General features: G+C 38.6%; 1 protein-coding gene across 1 annotated transcript in view; it reads right to left on the bottom strand.

Annotated features, from left to right (window-relative positions):
* LOC308386431 (uncharacterized protein) overlaps positions 1-21,556 on the bottom strand; it is a 50,469-nt gene that overhangs the window by 14,119 nt on the left and 14,794 nt on the right. The window lies entirely within an intron of this gene.

Here is a 21,556-nt window from a genome sequence, read left to right as displayed (position 1 = left end):
TCTTTCTTTGTGATGTGTTCATGGTTCATTTTATGGGATTAAAGCTGTAAAAAAAGATTAAAAACTGCAGGCATGACATAAATTATGTGACTGAAGTGTTTTGCTATTTATAAAAGCAACAAAATCCCTCTTTGCATTGCTCAGCTCTGCCATTTTTTTCATGAGACAATGAACCCTCCAAACAATAGAAAATGGTGCTTATATAGCGCTTTTCTACTCAATTTGAACACACAAAGCACTACCAAGCCTCATTCATCCATTCACACACACATTTATACCTTTTTTCATGCCTTCGTTCCGTGCCAAAGCACTTTTACATTCACTCAGTAACACTGATGGATTCATCGAGGGCAACACAGGGTTCAGCATCTTGCCCAAGGATATTTCAACATGCGGGTCGGAGGCAGGGGTCAAACCACAATACCATCTCGATTAGTAAATGACCCGTTGTATCTCCTGAGCCGTAGTCGCTCCAGTGTATGTATACAAAATCAGTTTTGCCAACCTGAATTTTCTACCAAAAACTCACTAATACATTAACTGCTCTGTTAAACTCCAAGTGTGCTTCATAAATGCTTTTTTCTCACCAGTGGTTTACATTCTCACCACATCGTTACACTTTTAGCACAGTTTCTTATGCACCTACTCTATGCCATGGGCTTGAGGCATCTTAGGGTTCCCTAGGGGTGGGTTTCTTGCGGGGGGTTGGTGCTGGGTCGTCATGACCTGGATGGGGCTTTGGTGCTTTCCAGATGGTGTTCTTCTGGCGGTTGCATGCAAAGCTGCTGGGGGGTCTGAGCCTGCAGACGTAGGTTACCGGCCTGGTAGCCAGGATACTCCCCTGCTGGTGACCCCCGCCCACAGCGCTCTCCCCTGCTCTTCTCTGAGTGGGGGCCGCAGTTGTCCTTGCGGGGTTTTCCTGGGGCTTTCATGCCCTGGGGGGCCTCTGGATGACTGGGAGCCTGGGTCTCATGAAGCAACCTTATGAGCTGCTGTCTCTGAAATAGCTTGTATTATTAGTGCTGTATGATGTTCAGTAACATTGTCATTATTATTTTGCATATGTTGGTTGTTGCTGTGGTTTCTCTGCTGTTTTGCTGCGTTTTTTGTTGGTGTTGAAGCAGATTCTCAGTGTTTTTTCTTTCTATCTCTCTCTATCCTGCTCCTTCTGTTAGCTTTTCCCCAACTTTTTGTTTTTTTTTCCTTTTCCATCCTTTGGTCTTGTCCTTTGGGGTTGTAATAATGCAAATAAAAAAATTCTAATAAAGGTCTAATGAAATATGACTATCAAGTGGACTATTGCAGCAAATGCTGCAATGCTTCATGTAAATCTGTTTGGCATTTTTGGCCTCCAGACAATTCTGATTGCTACACTGCCGGACAGGACAGGGGGGGCAAAAAAGTTGAGTCGCCATAGTAACCCTTGGCTGCTACACCCAGGTGATCCAAGTCACTTAGTACCTTTTTTTTCTAGCAAGAAAAACAAAACATGCACACACTATTTGTGTCATAATCTCATCTCCTGAAATAAAACAACAGTGCTGTATTTATTAAGTTGTAGCACCACAACCAAACAACAGCTGTCTGGCTAAGTAATTAAAAGGGGATAGCACTGTAATCTCTGATGTAACTTTTTTAATTTAAATATCCTCTATGTGAAGGTATCATCAGTGTGTAAACTCTGTGCTGCTGCGACGCATTTCAACAAATTTCAATTTTATCTGAAGGGCTTTGTGCGGTCTTTTCTCACACAGAATTAATACATGTCATAACAGCTGTTGCAAAACATCAATACACTGTCAAGCAATAAAAAAAAAGCTGGCTTTAAGTGAGATTGAAAAAAAATTGGCACAGACCAATAGAAGCAGCTAAAAATGTCATCTGTCTGGGAAGATTTGGGGAGCTCTCGTGAAGAGGCTTGCAATTATATTGCACATGTCACCACAGACAAGTAGATAAACAACACTCTTTCAGTTTGTATTGAATGAGCCTCAGAAATTGATTGCAATGAGTGTTTCATAACTGTAATTGCCTTTTTGATTCTGATCATTGATCTAAATCTGAACGATTGTCTAAGAAATGCAGAAAAAAATTATCAGAGTCTGAAAATGTATTTCATTAACCTTGATTTCCATATTAATGTAGAATATTACATTATTGATTGGCTTTGATAGTTTAACACATACAAAGGACCTGAGGGATTCTACCTTCAGGTTCATATTAAGAACAAGTAATACCCAGTGTTTCTAATTTCTTTTTCAGTTAATTTTCACAATAGAATTGGATGAACCTGTAATTTCATAGCTTTCAATGTGACTTAAAAAGGCATTAGAGAAAGGACGGGGGAGTCACTAACCTCTGTGACATGTCCTACATTTCCTATACTCTGTCTGGAGGCAGCCAGCCGACAAATACATCACCAGCCAGTCTGAGAAGACATTAGCTCACAATGATATTTGTAATGCGACATTTTTGGGAGAGGTATTTCTCATTTCATGACAGAACGAGGAAGGATAGGTATGGTAAACAGTGGCTCCAGAGAATAATTTGACCTCAGAAAAGCAGGGCCATTTATTTTCCTGAGCTTAATGATACAAATAATATGGTTGTATTTTATGAAGAAGTACCACCACAGCAAGGCATCTGCGTGCATTCAGTCCTGGAGCGATATTAGAAAAGAAACCATAGTCGCACAGCTTCAGATTTTAGCTTTATACTGTCTGGGCTTCCAAAGCTTCTTATCAAGATAAATATCATAAGCTGTCAGCACTGAGGTGGTTTTGGTGAAAAGTGCTATTGCCAGATCTTTGCTGAATGCTATATTCCAAGTTGAGCATGTAAGAGGGTTAACCCTCTGCACCCCATAATGGCCAAAGCTGGTCAGTTTCTACTCCTGTCTGTGATTAAAAACATTTTTGTACATACTATAATTTAACATTTCAACATTTAACAATAAACCAGTAAAAATCATATCTGTTCATTAAAAATGTTGCAATATTTTATGTTTTGTTTTTGTTTTGTTTTTTTTGGGGGGGGGGGGGGGGGGGGTGTCTTGTTTTGTTTGTTTTTCTCCAAGTCACCTCAAAGCTCTGGACATTGATCCATAGTACATGTGGGCTGTCAGTCACTGTTTACCTCAGCTGTCGAAATGCCAGGTGTGAAGTGTCCACGTCTATTTACTCTGGAGGAGAATATGAAGCTCACTTCTGACCAATGACAGTGATATCGTGGTGATTTGTTGACAATATGCTGCATTTTTTGTCAGTAAGGGCTGCTGCTCGCCCGTTTCTAAAAAAATTCCCATGAAGTGGATCTAATGTCGTCAGACTTGCGCAATTAGCGAATAAACTGTCGTATGATGTGAGAATGTAATCAAACTATTTATCACAGGGTTAGGGTGTGATTTTCCGCACACTCAATGTAAGCTGGCATAATGTTAGCTTATAACCAGCTGTTGTTGTGATCACCCCTTAAGTCATCAGCTGTCTGGAGACAGGAGGGTCATGTGTAATCTGCTCACAGAAATGAACTGTGACAATATTGGGAATGAAAAAAAGCCTAGTTATGCATGTTTTCTTATATAATTTATAATTGACACTTTTTGATCTATTTTTTGGTTACATTTAGATGTTTAGCGCGTTCATCGAATTTCCCATTTATGTCGCTATTCTCAGGAATACAGAACATCCTAATTGAATTTTGTAGGTGTATCGAGGTCTTAAATATAAAGAAATGGAAGTACGCTGAAAATGTAACACCTGCATAACGTTACAACTTCATAAGCTATTCAGTTGTGTTATGATGGCACCAAGAAGTTAACATCTACTGCTGTCTGGTGAACTTTTGTGCCCTTTCAAATCAAATTCATCTATATCTTAACTCTAAGCGCCTAAAGCCTCTTCAGTACATCGAAAGCCCTGCACAGGATTTCTTTTTTTTTTCTGTTAGACTAACTGTAATGATACTCTTTTGTCAGACATTTAACATTTGACTAGTAAAGTGTAATCTGTGAACAGAATGGGGTAAGTCACTGGTAGGTCAGAGTCTACATTTGAGTCTACTGTTGAAGAATGTACATTTGTCAATAAAATGTGACCATTGACAGTTCACTGAACCCATAATGGATTCTTTAGCAACCCTATCAAGGATCTTCTTTGAAGAGGAGTACAGCCTGAGGGTTTTTTTCTGCAGTTTCAGTGAGAGGGCCTGTTACAAGCTCCCCTAAAGGATTCTTTGTTTCTTTTAACGGGTGAGAGCACACTGACTCAGCACATTTAGTTAATTCAAGATGCTCCAGATCAACTTGGGTGTTCTGTCACTGTCGCACATCAAACGAACCTTTGCCACAGCCCACCTTTCACAATAGGCCCAATTATTTCCCCAGTAACAGACTTGGATCTGTGCCCAAAAAAAAGCAAATTATTTTCCCACACTAGTTTCAAATAAAGAGCAAAAGTCTTTATTTAGTTTTCTACTCAGAGAGGCTTATTAATCAGCTGCAATATGAGTTTGATTCTTTGCACATGTGTTCGTGTAGTCCTAACGAGTTATTCAAATAAAAAAAAGAAGTTTGAATTAATTTTAATGAGTCCGTAACAAAAGGGCCAGAGCTAATTAGCTAAATTCTTTCTCTTTGAAAAATGGCTAATACTGACCCCCAGTTGAATATAAAACGAAGCCAAAAACATTAGAATATTCATTATGAAACATATTTATGTAACACTGTGAGCTTTATGTGACTGTGCAGTCCCATGGGAGGAGGAGGCAGATTGTAAGGTGGAAACACGGAGTTTAAGCTTCAAAGCACAATAAGGTATATTATATTAATTCATTCTGCTGCCTGCAGAGACTAAAGGAAGTGCAGCAGCATTATGTGCTCATGTGTGCTGCATCTCTGCTTCAGTTCCTTTCCACAATAATTTTCATTTTAAAGTTCAGGCATTGTTATAAAAAAGTCCCCTTTATGAAAGACAAAAATAGTTAAACATATGTACTAATACACTAGATTAAGTCTTTTTTGTTTCTTGTATCCTTTGGATGAGTAACAATACCGGATGCTACAGCAGCTTGATGCATGGTGCCACCAGAGCACTATACCATCAGGTATAGTCATTAAGGGACACAACAGGAAAGCATTTCTAATAATGAATGCAAGGACACGGACAAGAGGAAACCATTAACACTGTGAAGAAGAATCTTATAATAAAGGTGAGACCAGTGTCATGTTGTTAATGGCTACAATTATCCATCAATGAGCAAATGAGCCATCAGCGTTTACTACTAGCTCTCAATCACACAATCTGTCCTGATTGCTGTGCCAGTGAACAAGCGCCCCCCCCCACCACCACCTTTAGATCATCTCTAAAACCAGGTACCATTCCTTTAATTCCCCTGTCTGCCATTTTCACAGTCATTAACCATTGTTATACCAGTTTCAACAATGCCTGGGCTGGAAGTTGCTTCATCAGCTGAACTATTGCATATGGCACTAGCAGAGTGGTTAATTAGCAAAATGACTGTGCACAAATGAGCTCAAAACATATCAACCAGCCGAGGACAATATCCATCAATCTATTTTCTTCTGCTTTCCAGGGTTCGGGTCATGGGGCAGCAATCTAAGCAGAACTGCTCAGATCTCCGTCTTCCCCATCACTGCTTCCAGTGATGCAAAGACGGTTCCAAGGCAACTAAAAGGTGCAATCTACAGCATGTCCAGCAGCATGGCTACAAACCTGTACACTGATGCCAAAAGACAAGAGATGGAGTCTTATCTTACATTAAGAGCATAAACAGTCAGTCTAGTGTTCCACAGAAGGAGCAAAACCTACAATTGTCCTCCTTAATCTAAAATTCGACCAGTGGAGATATTCTCCTTTCCAATGCCTTGGCATAAATTTTGTTTTGGTAAGTGAGACAGAATTTAATATTGTTGCTGTTGGTCAGCAGTAGACTCAGTTCTTAAGTCATAATTGCTGTTGTTATTAGTCAATTATCATCTGCTCAATTATATTTACGTAGTCGTGCCTATGCTGATTGCTTGTACCATGAAATAACAAAAGTTTATAGAGCTAATTAAAGCAAATAATGCCCTGATTGCTGTGACAGTGATTAAGTGAAAATATTGACTATAAATTTAGTGAAGGATTCCAAGAATCTATTGTGTGTGTGACAGAAAGATAACAGCAAGAGTGAAAGGGAAATTTTAAAAGATAGTAGTGTATGGTGTGGAGAAAGTTGCACTAACAAAAAGTAGGTGGAGCTGGAGGTTGTATAACTGAATATTCTAAGATTTTCACTGGGAGTACCTAGGATGGACAAGATTCGAAATGTCACAGGGAGAGCTCAGATTGAGCATTTTGGTGACAAAGTTAGAGAGGCAAGGCTGAAATGGTTTGGACATGTGCAGAGAAGGGATAGTGGATGTTGAAGCTCAGACTTAATTCATGAATGCAGTAAAGGGCAACATGCAGAGGGTTGGTGTGACAGAAGAAGATGCAAGGGACAGGGAGGCAGGTAATCCACTCTGGCAAACCCTAAAATGGACTTGAATCAAGAATTGTGTGTTCATTAAAACATAGCTGCATTATTATTGACAGACATAGCTGCATTACCAAATTACTGTGGTAAGTGAGCTAACAACTAACAAGCTAGCATGCCAGGAACAATACTGTTTTGATCTCTGTAGTGCGCAGTTCTCGTCCTCCTATGATTTTGTTCACAGGGTTAGATATGATTTCATTCAATCAAGAAAGACAGAAGAAAACTATGTTGCTTACTTTATGTCCCAACTGTCCTCAACAAACATGGTGGACCCTCATTTTGGGGTGAGATAGCACCTTTCAAGCTCCATGTTACAAAGATGCTCCAAAGACCTTCCTTAACTTAAAAAAAAAAAAAAGAATAAAGATAGAAATAAAGAAAAAACTAAGAAAGAAAAACCATCTGTAGAACCCCTAAATCTGGAGACCACAACCATCACTGACTTGGCCATCAACCGTAACATTTTGTGGCTGTACCTTGCGTGGCTGTGAAGCTTTCACACTGACAAAATATGTCTACAGACAGAAAAACATTAACACCTGCCAAAGGTATTGCTGCTACTGTGGTTGGTCCTGAGCACCAGATGTTGCTATGCTGGCACAGATACAGACAGAAGGTTGAAACAATTCCAGCTATCCTTGTATCATATGTTTTTACAGCAGATGAAGATACTTCATATGGGCAGGTACAACTACATTGGAAAGTACAGAGAAAGTGCTGTCTTTTGGACCTCGACATCTGCCACAGTTTATTCAACAGTGAGCAATCATAAACAAATGAAAACAATAAGAACCATTTTTACTGCATACAGTAGAAAGTATGAGACACAGCTTTTGTGCACGTATTTTATAAAGATGCACAAACATCTCCAGAAGGACTTTTCATATATTTTAATATCTTTTATTTTATGCTGAAAAATGTGATGTGTTAAATATATGTAAAATATCACTTTAACATGATTAAAACTATAAGCAACAGTTTAGATTTTTGACATTCAAGTAAAAATTCCACGTCTTTATAAAATGAAGCAAAATCCTCTCCTAAGCATGCTCCTGAAACATGCTAACTTAATGCTCCTCTCTAGGCTCAGGGCCCTCTTTGAAAGCACGTTGAGTACTTAACCAAATAGAAATTTGCTATATAAGGCAATTTGTCAATTAGAATTTCTGGCAAAAGGGTCTGTTATTCTCAAGAGTTTCACTTCCTTGTCAAATAAAGGTTAATAAACGACCAGAAGAAAAGATAAGACAGGGTTTTCACCATGTAAGATCAGTGAGTTGTCACAATTAAGAAGCCAGTTTATAAGTTACAGTTAAACTAGTTGCTCACACAGTGTCCACCTATGCTAGTTTCCTGTTTGTACAGGTCAAATCCCTTTACATCATTCCCTTATATGTATAAGAACGTTCCCACAAATACTTATACAGTGGGGGAAAAAAGTATTTAGTCAGCCACCGATTGTGCAAGTTCCCCCTGAAATCTGAAAGTGGCAATGATAACATGCCACTAGACGTGAACAGTTTCAAAAATTTTCCTAATAATATCATAACGTCTAGCAAGCATCCGGCTGTCCAACATTTTAGTTTTGTGGCTCAACTCAGTTGCCCTGTATCACATGTATAGTATTAAAGAAAGCACATACAGTGGGGCAAAAAAGTATTTAGTCAGCCACCGATTGTGCAAGTTCCCCCACTTAAAATGATGACAGAGGTCAGTAATTTGCACCAGAGGTACACTTCAACTGTGAGAGACAGAATGTGAAAAAAAAATCCATGAATCCACATGGTAGGATTTGTAAAGAATTTATTCGTAAATCAGGGTGGAAAATAAGTATTTGGTCAATAACAAAAATACAACTCAATACTTTGTAACATAACCTTTGTTGACAATAACAGAGGTCAAACGTTTACTATAGGTCTTTACCAGGTTTGCACACACAGTAGCTGGTATTTTGGCCCATTCCTCCATGCAGATCTTCTCGAGAGCAGTGATGTTTTGGGGCTGTCGCCGAGCAACACGGACTTTCAACTCCCGCCACAGATTTTCTATGGGGTTGAGGTCTGGAGGCTGGCTAGGCCACTCCAGGACTTTCAAATGCTTCTTACGGAGCCACTCCTTTGTTGCCCGGGCCGTGTGTTTTGGATCATTGTCATGTTGGAAGACCCAGCCTCGTTTCATCTTCAAAGTCCTCACTGATGGAAGGAGGTTTTGGCTCAAAATCTCACGATACATGGCCCCATTCATTCTGTCCTTAACACGGATCAGTCGTCCTGTCCCCTTGGCAGAAAAACAGCCCCATAGCATGATGTTTCCACCCCCATGCTTCACAGTAGGTATGGTGTTCTTGGGATGCAACTCAGTATTCTTCTTCCTCCAAACACGACGAGTTGAGTTTATACCAAAAAGTTCTACTTTGGTTTCATCTGACCACATGACATTCTCCCAATCCTCTGCTGTATCATCCATGTGCTCTCTGGCAAACTTCAGACGGGCCTGGACATGCACTGGCTTCAGCAGCGGAACACGTCTGGCACTGCGGGATTTGATTCCCTGCCGTTGTAGTGTGTTACTGATGGTGACCTTTGTTACTTTGGTCCCAGCTCTCTGCAGGTCATTCACCAGGTCCCCCCGTGTGGTTCTGGGATCTTTGCTCACCGTTCTCATGATCATTTTGACCCCACGGGATGAGATCTTGCGTGGAGCCCCAGATCGAGGGAGATTATCAGTGGTCTTGTATGTCTTCCATTTTCTGATGATTGCTCCCACAGTTGATTTTTTCACACCAAGCTGCTTGCCTATTGTAGATTCACTCTTCCCAGTCTGGTGCAGGTCTACAATACTTTTCCTGGTGTCCTTCGAAAGCTCTTTGGTCTTGGCCATGGCGGAGTTTGGAGTCTGACTGTTTGAGGCTGTGGACAGGTGTCTTTTATACAGATGATGAGTTCAAACAGGTGCCATTCATACAGGTAACGAGTGGGGGACAGAAAAGCTTCTTACAGAAGACGTTACAGGTCTGTGAGAGCCAGAGATTTTCCTTGTTTGAGGTGACCAAATACTTATTTTCCACCCTAATTTACGAATAAATTCTTTACAAATCCTACCATGTGAATTCATGGATTTTTTTTTTCACATTCTGTCTCTCACAGTTGAAGTGTACCTCTGGTGCAAATTACTGACCTCTGTCATCATTTTAAGTGGAGGAACTTGCACAATCGGTCGCTGACTAAATACTTTTTTGCCCCACTGTATAACCCCGATTACAAAAAGGTTGGGATGTAAAAAAACAGAATGTACTGATGTGCAAATCTTATTAACCCATATTATACTAGGAGTAGAACTCGGAACAGATATCAAATGTTTAAACAAAAAATGTATTATTTTAAGAAAGGAAAAAACCCCAAAACAAATAACCCATTTTGAATTTGATGGCAACTTATCTCAAATAAGTTGGGACATGTTTACCAGTCTTCTCTTCTTTTAACAACAGTCTATAGATGTGTGGGAACTAAGGAGAAGAGTTGCTGGACTTTTGTAAACGTAATGTCCCATTCTTGTCTGATATCGGATTTTAGCTGCTCAGCAGTCTTAGATCTTTGATGTATTTTTGTTACCAACAATATATATATATATATATATATATATATATATATATATATATATAGGCAAAATGTCAAGAGAGCAGGAGGACGCTTTCATTGAGTAAACTAACTACTTGAGTCAGCTCAAGTAAAGAAAGAGGTAAAACTCTTTTTAAATGACAGACTGAGCTGGGACGAAAAGCATACAGGTAAATGTCCAAGGAGAAATATTTCCACATTACTGACTTTTTCAAAAAATAAAGTAAGAAAATGTTCACAGTCTTAATTTTTTTTTAATTGGGAGAGTAGGTATAGCAGGAGTCACGTTATCACTAATAGTGTCAAATAACACCTTAGGATTAGCTTTGCTCTTTGAAACCAGTTTTGAAAAGTAGGCGGCATCACATCTCTGACCGAAGTGTTAAAAGAACTAAAAGATCCTTCAAATAAAAACGGTGAATGTGTAAACGAGCTGATCTCCACAAGTGCTCAACTTTTTTGAAAAGCAAAAAAGTGACTACAGTCAGTTATTCAAGGCGATGAAACAGGAGCTAATCTTGTTTTAACAAGTCATACTTCATCTAAAATAGAAGGACAATGATCATTTAAAAATTTAGAGATCAACATTGTTACATGGGAAATTAAAAGCATCAGAGACATTCTCGGTAGCAAAGGAATTTAAGATATGAGAGCTAACTACACGGCAAATGGTGGCAAGAACCAGTTTAAAAAGTCCACAAAGAATACAGCGATGATCAGAAATAAAAATGACATCAGAACAAAATAAATATTACTTAAACTCAAAGTAAAAGACGGTCCAGAGTGTGTCTTTTGTTATGTGAGAGTCCAGACTCATGCTGGTTAAAATTAAAAGAATCCATGATGCTGTCAAAATCCATGGCAAAGAGGTCAGAGTCATGATCACTGTGTATGGTAATATCTTCTCAATTATGACCAATTTGATAAACAGTCACTGAAATACTATTTGGGCCAGATGGATGATACACCACAGCACGGTAAAAAGGAATCCTTATTCCAGACTTTAGTCAACTTTATTTCAAACCTTAAAACTGGCCAACATTCACTGAACGACAGGACAACCGGCTTCCAAACACAGCAGCAAGACCTCCTCCTCAACCAGACATATGAGGTTGGCTAATGAAGGAGTAACCATCTGGGAAAAGTTCAGTGAGGGATGAATAATTTGAGTTGTGCTGCCAGGTTCCAGTAAGTAATAAGAAACCCAGTTGTTTTAAGAGTATAAAATGAACATTTTATTAGTCAACGTCCACCTTTTGTCAGAAGCTTGTGACTTCCGTCCACCGAGGAGAAAGAAGGCTAAACAACCGGAGAGTCTCATGTACTATAGGTGATACGATACTCAAAGTCAATTTTACATTAAGGAACCTTATTGTTCCAAGTTGTTCAACAATAGACCCTGTTCATGTGAAAATGCTAACTTCCTGTTTTAAGACCAGATGTAGGGTTGTATATTTCCTGTAGCTTTATTTTGCGGTCAATTGCTACTGTGAACATGGACTCCAAAATCATGTCCAAAACACGAAAACGGAAAGATTGTGTTAAGTTACAAAGAGCAGAGGGTGGAACTTCACTCAACACAGGCCGAACTGCATTACAAAATCAGAATACACATCGTTCACATTCAGAAGCACATCTCTGTATAGTCACAGTTCTTATGATTTAAACAAGCAAATTAGTATTTACGAAGGGTATGTTGTGATTTACCTTCAAAGTTACAGTGGTCCCTCGCTATAACGCAGTTCACCTTTCGCGGCTGCGCTGTTTCTCGGATTTTTTAGTGTAACTTTGCATGCCTTTTCTTTTTTCTACAGCGGATTGTGTTCTGCATCCTGATTGGCTGCAGACCACTGTTGATCTCCTCTGTGCCGTCTCTCCTGTACAGTACAGAATCGCTGCATCGATCACTAGCAGTGTGACTCTGAAGAAAATAACCATCGCACAAAGAGTTGGACTTCTGATTCATTGATTCATTAATGATTCATTGATGTTGAATTGCAGCTGTTCTATTCCCATGTTCTGGACCTGAAAACAGGATTTGACCTTTGGTTTCATTCTATAATACTGGACTTATTTTTCTACAAAGGTTTGAACTTTGAGAGTGTTTAAACAAGAGAGAAACGTGTGATAATGTTCATGCCTGTATGAGAAAAGTGTATAGTGAGTGATTTTACAGCCTTAAAACATCTGTAATAATTGTAAAAGAAAATAAAGTTGGCTACTTTGTGGATTTCACAGGTCGCTGGTTATTTTTAGAACATAACACCCGCGATAAAAGAGGGACCACTGTATACAAATACTGAGAAATATAGAATTTGAATCCTTTCTCTCTTTTGCTCTGAGGCGCGGTGGAAAAAATATGACAAGTCGGTAAACATCATCTACAGATATATTCGGTAAATGCCCAAGACATCTTGAGAAATGTAAATCGGCGCTTGATTCATCCATTTGGTTGACTTGTTTTGGAAAACCCGACCGTAAACAAGGAGCGAATATCACACCGGAAACGAAGCGCTCTACAGGAGTTCCCCCACCGGAAGTAGCATATGCTAAGTCTATTTGTAGATACAGTTTTTTTGCAGATTGATGTACCTCCACCCATCTGCACTTCTGAGAAACTCCACCTGTCGAGAACACTCTTTTTATACCAAGTTGTGTTATTGACCTGTTGCCAATTAACCTGAATAGTTGAATGGCTGCAATATAATTCTTAAGCAGTTTGCCACAATGTGTTTCTTTTTAGTATCACTTATTTTCTTGCCAATTGTTGCACTTCAACTTTTTTGAGATCTAAAATGAGCTAATTTTTTTCATGAAACACTAAAACATCCATAACAACAATTTAATATGTTTTCTTGTGAATGAAATATTGGTTTATGAGATTTGCAAATCATGGCATTCTGGTTTTGTTTGAGTTTTTTTGACATTTTACACAGTATACCAACTTTTTATTGGAATTGGTGCTGACCAGTTTTACCTAATATTTATATATGACATTGTGTGATAGAACTTTATGGAGAGACAGGACGCACTGAAATTACCTTAAGCTCAAATGTCAGTGTTGTGACTCTGGTATTAGTCAGGGATGCTGAAATCAGTAGCGGTTTTTGATACGGGTGGTTGCCCGGGGCGGCATCGTGGTGGGGGGCGACATCACGGGCATCGGCAAAAAATAAATAAAAATAAAAAATTGCTCGTACTCATGCTGGCCAGACATCAGCCAGCGCATATTGGGAATGGCATAGGCACCGATCAGTTTTCTATCGCCCATTTGCTGGGAGTAAGGGCGCCCTCCGTTTGCGAAGTGTGCCTGCTGCTTGCGGCACAGGGAGGAGAGGGCGGGGCGGCTGGGGATTCTCTGGCTGGCTGGAGCAGCATCTAATAACCAACTCGCAAAATAAAAACAAAACAACAAACATGAAAACACCAGACATCATGATAGAGACTTATAATTTGCACCGATGTTTTTTCGAAATTCTATACACGAAAAGTGAGCGCGAGAGCCCTCGGTGCACCTGCTCGCTGCTGAAGTCAAAGTAAACTTTATTGTCATCTCCGTTACATACAGTCCAGTATATAGAGAGACGAAACGACGAGGCTCCAGTTACAGCAGTGCAAGTAAACAAACAATAAATATAAGAAGAGTAAGAAAATAAATATACACTTTAGGACTCGGGGTAAAGGGATCAATAACAATTTAAAATTTATAATTTACAGTTTGATGATTTAAAGTCTCACACACAACAAAGGGGAGGGAGACCTGCTTCTTCCAAATAGAGCACATTTCATTCATAATGATGTAAATCCAAGCCCATCATATATTCATGATTTGAATCCTGGGTTGTGTGAAATCCCAGAAATAAACCCTAGACAAAGCGCCAGAGGGAGTGTTTGCCCGGGGCACCAAACAGGCTGGGACCGCCTCTGGCTGAAATGAACTAGTTTTGTCTTAGAAATTCACAGTTTTAAATGCTTTTATGTCCATTCCAAGTCATTTTGCCTTCTGGTAAATAGTACTGTGTTAACCAATTAGTGAGTGAAAGTTTAGAGTAATATTCTACTTGGAGAAGCAATTTGAAACAGTTTGGCTAGTGTGTTGCTTTGAGATGAAAACCTTTGTTTCTGTTGTGTTAAAATGTATTGTTATCAGTATTTATGTAGGTTATATAGCTATATGAATGAGATTGTATTCTTTTTTTTTTTAAACTATTCTCACAAGTTAGAGTACAATCATATACATTTACTGGTAACTTTACACACACCTGTTCTACAGCTTTTTAACATACTGTTTTTTGAAATTCAGTTAAGTTTCAATATTATAGGGCCGAATCACAACAACGTTCATATCAATCACCTAAATCACAATCTAATCACCCAATCATATTGCAACTACTGATTGTATTAAGCATCTAAACACAGTCAAGACAACCTGCTGATTTTCAACCAAACATAAGAATGCAAAATTTATTTCTTAATCAACTTCTAATCTTCTGGGATTTTCCCACACGACCAGAGGACAGTCTGAGGCAGGGGTGGGCAACTCCAGGCCTCGAGGGCCGGTGTCCTGCCGGTTTTGTGTAGTGTCCTTGATCCAACACAGCTGATACAAATGGATAAATGACCTCCTCAACATGGCTTGAAGTTCTCCAGAGGCCTGGTAATTAACTAATCATTTGATTCAGGTGTGTTGACCCAGGGTGAGATCTAAAACCTGCAGGACATCAGTCCTTAAAGCCTGAAGTTGCCCACCCGAATGGACAAACTGATTTGAGCTTGTTGGTAGGGTCAGTATTTGGCGTAGGCAGCATGAAAGGATCCATCCCTCCTTGCATCAAGATTTCACCCTGGTGGTGGTGTAGGTGTCACCCAGGCTACCTAAGTATGCGGCTGACCATGTCAATCCCTTAATGAACACAATGTACACAATCAAAGATCATATTATCTCAGTCACCAGCTCCCAGTTCAATAGAGCACCTGTGGGATGTGGTGAAATCGGGGGTTCACACCACAGATGTGCAGCAGACCAATACACCACACCTGTGATGCCATCATGTCAAAATGGACCAAAATCTCTGATGAATGTTTGCAACACCTCGTTGAATCTGTCCTGTGAAGAATTAAGGCAGTTCTTAAAGCAAAAGGAGTTCCAATTTAGTAGTAGAAAGGTGTGCCTAATAAAGAAGTGAGTATGAAGTATGAAAATTACTTTGTCCTCTTCACAGCCCTGGCTGTTCAAGCTGTTCAAGGAGGACCTCGAGTACGACTTACCAGAGGGGGAATTAAATGACCTGAAGCCCTCTGTTCTGTGTTACAGAAGAACTTGCTGCTCCTTTGGCCTACCCCCGGGCAAAGCTGTTTGTATAGTTTAACAAAAAAATGAATTATTTGACCTAATCCGAATCATCATATGTATCATTTGTTTTACTCTTTGGATCTTAATGAAGAAGATTGTGATTTTTATATATCTGAATTAGTCACAAGACAAAAAATAAATAAATAATATAAAATGGCTGAAATTTCTTTCATATATTAATTTGAGAAAAGCAAAGGTTCTCATTCCTTTAGTCTTAATTTTTTCTTTATTCTTTATGCTTCAATAATATGGGCCATAAGAAATGTTTAATTCCTTTCTTAGTTGCCCACTCAGCAGATGATTATTATTAGAAACATAATGTGCTCTAAATCAGTTTAAAAAATCTATTACATGTATGGGATTTTACATGAAAAAAAACTAAAAATCAATATTAATTACATTAATAAACTTTCTAGATGGGAGATCGTATTCACTGGATTTTTTTTCTTGCCTGATGGCATTCCTGGTGGCATTCCAATATTCGTGACAATGCCAGGATTCATCGGGCTCAGATTGTGAAAGTGTGGTTCACGGAGCATGAGAAATCATTTTCACACATACAATGGCCACCATGTGAACTGACCTTAACCCCAATGAGAATCTTTAAGATGTTTTGGAGAAGACGTTGCTATTTTCTCATCATCAATACTGAGAAATCTGAAAAACTGAAGAAAATCGGGACAAAATACATTTTGTGACATTAAATAAGCTTATCCGAACTATGGACTATGTTTTTGGCCAGGCTGTGCACTAGTTCATACGGCAAAAAGTTATTTAATTACATGTTAAAGAATATATAAAATATCCAGTATCATAAGTAGAGCGAAATTGCAGTAACTGTTAGTCTTAAGAGGGAGATAACTGGACTCTGACATTTAGTATTCTGCAAGCTTTGTTAAGCCTTTAAATACACAGAGGTGTTTGCTGGTCTCAGTACTTCCCTCGCCATCTGTCTATCCTCTGATTCTTTGGTCTAAGAAAACTAGAGATATTCTTCTTAGTCTCTTGGTGGAGCATTTCATGTCCCATTTGGCAGAGATTCATTTGCACTTGATATCAAAGTACGCATCACTCGCTTGTTTATTAGTCAGTGTTTAACAACAAAACAACAGCATGATGTTTTGGGCATAGTCAGGCAAATGCACAACTTGAAGTTCATAATAATGATGGCACGACCTTCATGTTTCTTTACTTTAATATTGACGTGATAATATATTTCAGACTAATTACTGGACTGGGAAACGGATTTGTTTTGGAAGAACCACTGCCGAAAGAAGTGTTTGTGCTGAGTGAATGCACACTGGATAAATAACTACAAACAATTACATTGCCAACAGGCTGATGCTAATGGGAAAGTCATTAGGTCTGAAGGTATTTAGTCATAAAGTATTTGACAGATTGAAATGTTGACCTGAGGATTATGCCAGAGGACCATGACGTCACAATGAGGATTTCAGTTCATCCAGAAGAACAGTTTGTGAAAATACATCCATAAGATGGATTGACCTAAAACTATAAGTACGAACTGTGTAACCCAAATGAAGCAAACTGAAAAAACTTTAACACGCTGTTGCAAGTGAAAATCTTGGGTATTGCTAAAGTCAATGGTTTTTTTTTTCTGTTTTCTTTTTTATTTCCATGACAATCCATTATTTTATTTTATTTTTTGGATGGTTGAAACATTTCAGCCTGAACCTAAACTGTGCACCTCCTGACATTGCCTTCCCTTAAAAGCATTATGTGACCATCTTGCAAGTCATAAAAAGCTTCTGGTATCAGATAGCTCAGTGAAAACGTATTTGTTTTCATACAAGATCCTCCTGCAGTATGTATCCACTCCTAACGACTAAAGAGCAGATAAACTTGTATTGATATGTATTGTACTAAGTTTCACTGCTGGAAAAAAAACATCGAGAAACATCATTTGTACTATCATACTAGTCTTCCTCATCCTCTTTTCATTTCCCATAGAGTGGTACCATACATCACTGTTATAAACTGATACATAGGGAACATTAAACTCAATGTATTGTCTCTGACTAGCTGGGTTGAAAATGGCAGTGTTACATAATGCATTTGCCATAGCTAGAGTTAGGTCTATTGTCTTTAAAGGGACAGCACATCCCAAAGTCAGATATAAATGTTTTTCCTCAGGCCTGCAGTGTTATTTACTTCATTATTTATGTATTAGTTTGGTGCTTCCTCAATTCAAGGTAGGTAGCATCTAGTTACATTATGCCTAATATCTCCACAAACTACGCAACTTATACCAAAATAATTCAGATGGATAAACAGCAATACAAGCCAGAACTGTCCCTTTAGCAAAAGTTAAGACAATCAAGATCTCATTTAAAGATGCAAAGACTTGATACTGACATTTAGCTTTTTTTATTTTGCAAAGCGGCAGTTTAGGTAAAGCATTTATATTCTACCTCAATAGCAAACACCATTCTTAAGGCAGACTGGAGAGTCCTCGGTCTGCAACTTCAACTAAATCCATGCACGTGCGTTAGTAAGGAAAATGGAGAGTCCGTGGGCAGTTTGGAAGTCAGATGATTTATTTATTCATTTTGGCATTCATGAGTAAACTGCTAGTTACTTGTTAGTTATTTAGTTACTTGTTCAAACGCGTTGCTATAACAACGACCACGCACTTTAGGTGGTACTCTCTTGTATCGGAAAACCAGTCGATCCAAGTAGGTCCAAGGGGCTAAAGCAGACTAATTGTAATGTGGGATAGTTTAGCTCATACTTTTCTCACCTAAGTGTGTTTTTCTGAATAATAAAGCTTGTAGTTGCAACGCTTCTTCTCAAATCTTCGGGCCACCTAACAGGGGGAATACATGGAAATACATGACAGCCTTCAATTTATGTTAAAATTTAGTCTTTATAAGAAGTGTCAAGTTTTTTTTTCTTCTTTTTTTGTTCCCAAACAACAATTTACTAAGACTGTTGGCATTTTGCACTAGACTGAATCAACAACAAAGTCATGCTCTGCTCCTACCAGGCACTGCATGCCTCCACTCTGGACTAAATCTCTGACTCATCTCTCACTGCTGCCCCTCTCACTCTCTCCATCAATCCATCTTTGAACTTCTGGATTCTCTTAACACAGGTGTCTTTGCCTCTACGCAACCTCCCACAGTCAGAGCCACAAGCAATACTGGTTCTTGAAGACTTGGATTTCTGTGGGAAAAAACGGACACATGAAAGTAATGTTTATGCGTCTATCAGTGTTCATGAACCTTTTTCTGGTGCTTTGAACTATAGATAGTTCAAGTATAGTTAGTTACACTAGAAATCACATTGGTATATTTTCCCTATCACAGACAAAAGACTCTGTGTTGTGCTTCATAGCTTTAAATACAGCCCAGTATGTGTTTTATTCTTTTAAAGAAATCTAATAAAAGGAGTAAAATAAAGCTGACAGACTTGAAACTTTCCAACATGCCTGCTATATGGCTGCCCTATGCCTATAACATATTAAACCGTGGAGATTCTAATTGCTACAGATAAGGACTGCAGCATTTATTCAAATTAATCAATAGTAAATAGTGCAAGTATCTGAAACCATATTTAATGATTTTTCCAGATACAAAGCTGAGAAATTTGCAAGTGCAAAAGACTGTGAATTTAATTATTTTAAAACAGTGGCAGGAAGTATTTCAGACAGCAGGTACACAAATAACAGACAATAACAGGATTTTAACCAGCAGCAGAGAAAGCCAGCAGGAAATTTGTTGCACAAGAATGAATTCCACAAGACAGTAATCTTAGTAATATTCAGTTTGAACTATACCTATTTTCACAGTGAGAACATCATCACTAGGTTTAATTACTCTTGTTTTCCCATCATTACCAGATGCATAAGGAAATGCTGCAACAGCAGTTGTTGCTAATTCCTGCTTGGGTTTCCGTTACAATGCTGTATATGTGCAAGCTTCTTCCAAAAGTTCACCTTTATTTTATTTTTATTTATTTATTTTTTGGGATGTTGTGAAAAGATAAAGAATCTGAATGTTGTCCTCACTCTGTCATATCTGATGGATCTGTGGCTGTGTAGAAAGTTTTGCCCTAGTTTGTAAGTGAGGAGGTCCGGGGGTGAGGAGGAAAGGTTTGCCTCAGGCAAGCGCAGCTGTGTGGTGGGCTGTTACTGGGAGTCTCTCCCAACCCACTGGGACAGAAACAACTCTCTGGTCAGTTTCAATCTCTGACCTATACCTGGACAGGAAAAAAAGTATTTTATTATTTATACGCCTGATATACCCCACACAGTGTCTCTGAAATCTAATTTCTGAATCCCTCTATCCTCGATTGGTTTGTTCCTTGTTTTTATGTCTAGCAGACTTGCAATTAATATTTGAGCTCTCCAGTGTGACTCGGGGATGATATTTAATGGAAGATCGATGCTTATTTTCTTCAGTATTGTTCCAATTTCCTTTTCAGTCACGGAGCTGCTCGAACTGATATAGACAAACGTTAAATGTGTTGTTTCACACATTTTCTGCTAAAACCCCAACTTGTGTTTTGAATGACAATAACGTGATAGTGAAAATTTCGATTATAAAGTTAGGGCTCTTGCAAGAGGTGTTTTTGTTATATAGGAAAAGGAAAGAAATGAGGCAAAATGTACTCAAAAGTGTTAGATTTCTGTTAGGGGGAAACAATAACTCTCACAAATAACATCAGTGCTTTGAGTTTTATTTCTTTTTCACCTCTGAAAAAGGTTAAAGGGTCATTGTAGCCAGGATACTTTTCATGGCTAAGGAACACTCGCTGTTTGTCAATCGCCCAATTGTGGTAAACACATAAAAATTGCATCTCTGTGATTGATGTCATCCGTTTTTAAGTGCTCCCATGTGTATAGTCTATTATATGAAACTGAACATCCACTTAACGTCAGCACACACTGTTTAAGGCAGCATTTAAACGCCCTACACTTGTACCTTCAGAAACAGGTAGTGGGTGTACTGATATGCTTTTCATTTCAGCAACTGCACGTTTCAACTCTGATCACCCTCGTTTAAATAACATGAAAACACTGCCTGTTTTGCCAGTGCATATTCACTTAATTCTTTTTTATGTCCCTGCTTGATGTCTTAATATTATATAAAAACAACTGGAAACTTAGACATGTTTCTTAGGCGTGCATTAATAATGCATTTCCACTCAGCAAACTGCAGGGAAATGTACTTTGACCATTTTTTTCCCAGCTTATGTAATTGTTAAATATTTAAGAAGCACATCCTCCAAACATAAGGTTGTGTCACTGGAATGACATGCATCTAGATTAAAGCTTATTGCCCTTGTGAGGCACTGCTGATTTGACAGTGCTGTTGCTGACACTGCTTGCTTTGCAGTCAGCTCTAGCATCTGCTAGCACATTTGATGGTACATCAGAGGACACAGCAAACATTGACAGAAACATCTATCTTTCCTGGCAACCTGTTTTCCTAGATTTATTCCAGTTTTGATGCAGGCTTTCATAAATATAACATTACAGTGATCACGAACAGCTGTGTTATTTAGCCATACCACATAAGAACTGGAATATATTTTGCGTTTTGATGCTTTGTCCAAGGGATGCAGGCCCCATTACTTTGAATAAACTCCCACTCTGATATCTGATAATGATAATGTAGCAATGAATTAGCTATATGAATACTTGAAACTCAATTACCAGAAACAATTCCATCTGTTACTCTTAACCACTAACTGGCCTCCGTGTCAGCTGTATGCCTCGTTCGTCTAGCCCTTAAACATTCGCACAGTAAAATATGTCAATTTACTTAATCTTAATTTGAGTGAGTGTGTAGTTTATCCTAGCAGCTTTAATGAAATTGAAATCATGATTACACTGTTTTACATTGAATAATGTAATATTCAAGTTTTATGCTTTAAATAGACACATCAGCATCATTAAGATCTAATTACGAAACCACAGGAAGCCGTGATTTGAAAACCTTAAATGACAATTCAGCTACTGCACAACTTAGTGCTGATATTGAGTTAATTAAATGACTGCCATGGAAGCAATATTTGCTTT

The sequence above is a fragment of the Rhamphochromis sp. 'chilingali' genome (assembly GCF_963969265.1).
Source record: "Rhamphochromis sp. 'chilingali' genome assembly, chromosome: 18".
NCBI classification, from domain to species: Eukaryota; Metazoa; Chordata; class Actinopteri; order Cichliformes; family Cichlidae; genus Rhamphochromis; species Rhamphochromis sp. 'chilingali'.
Note: the sequence above shows the minus strand (reverse complement) of the source record. Positions and strands in the feature narration are given on the sequence as shown.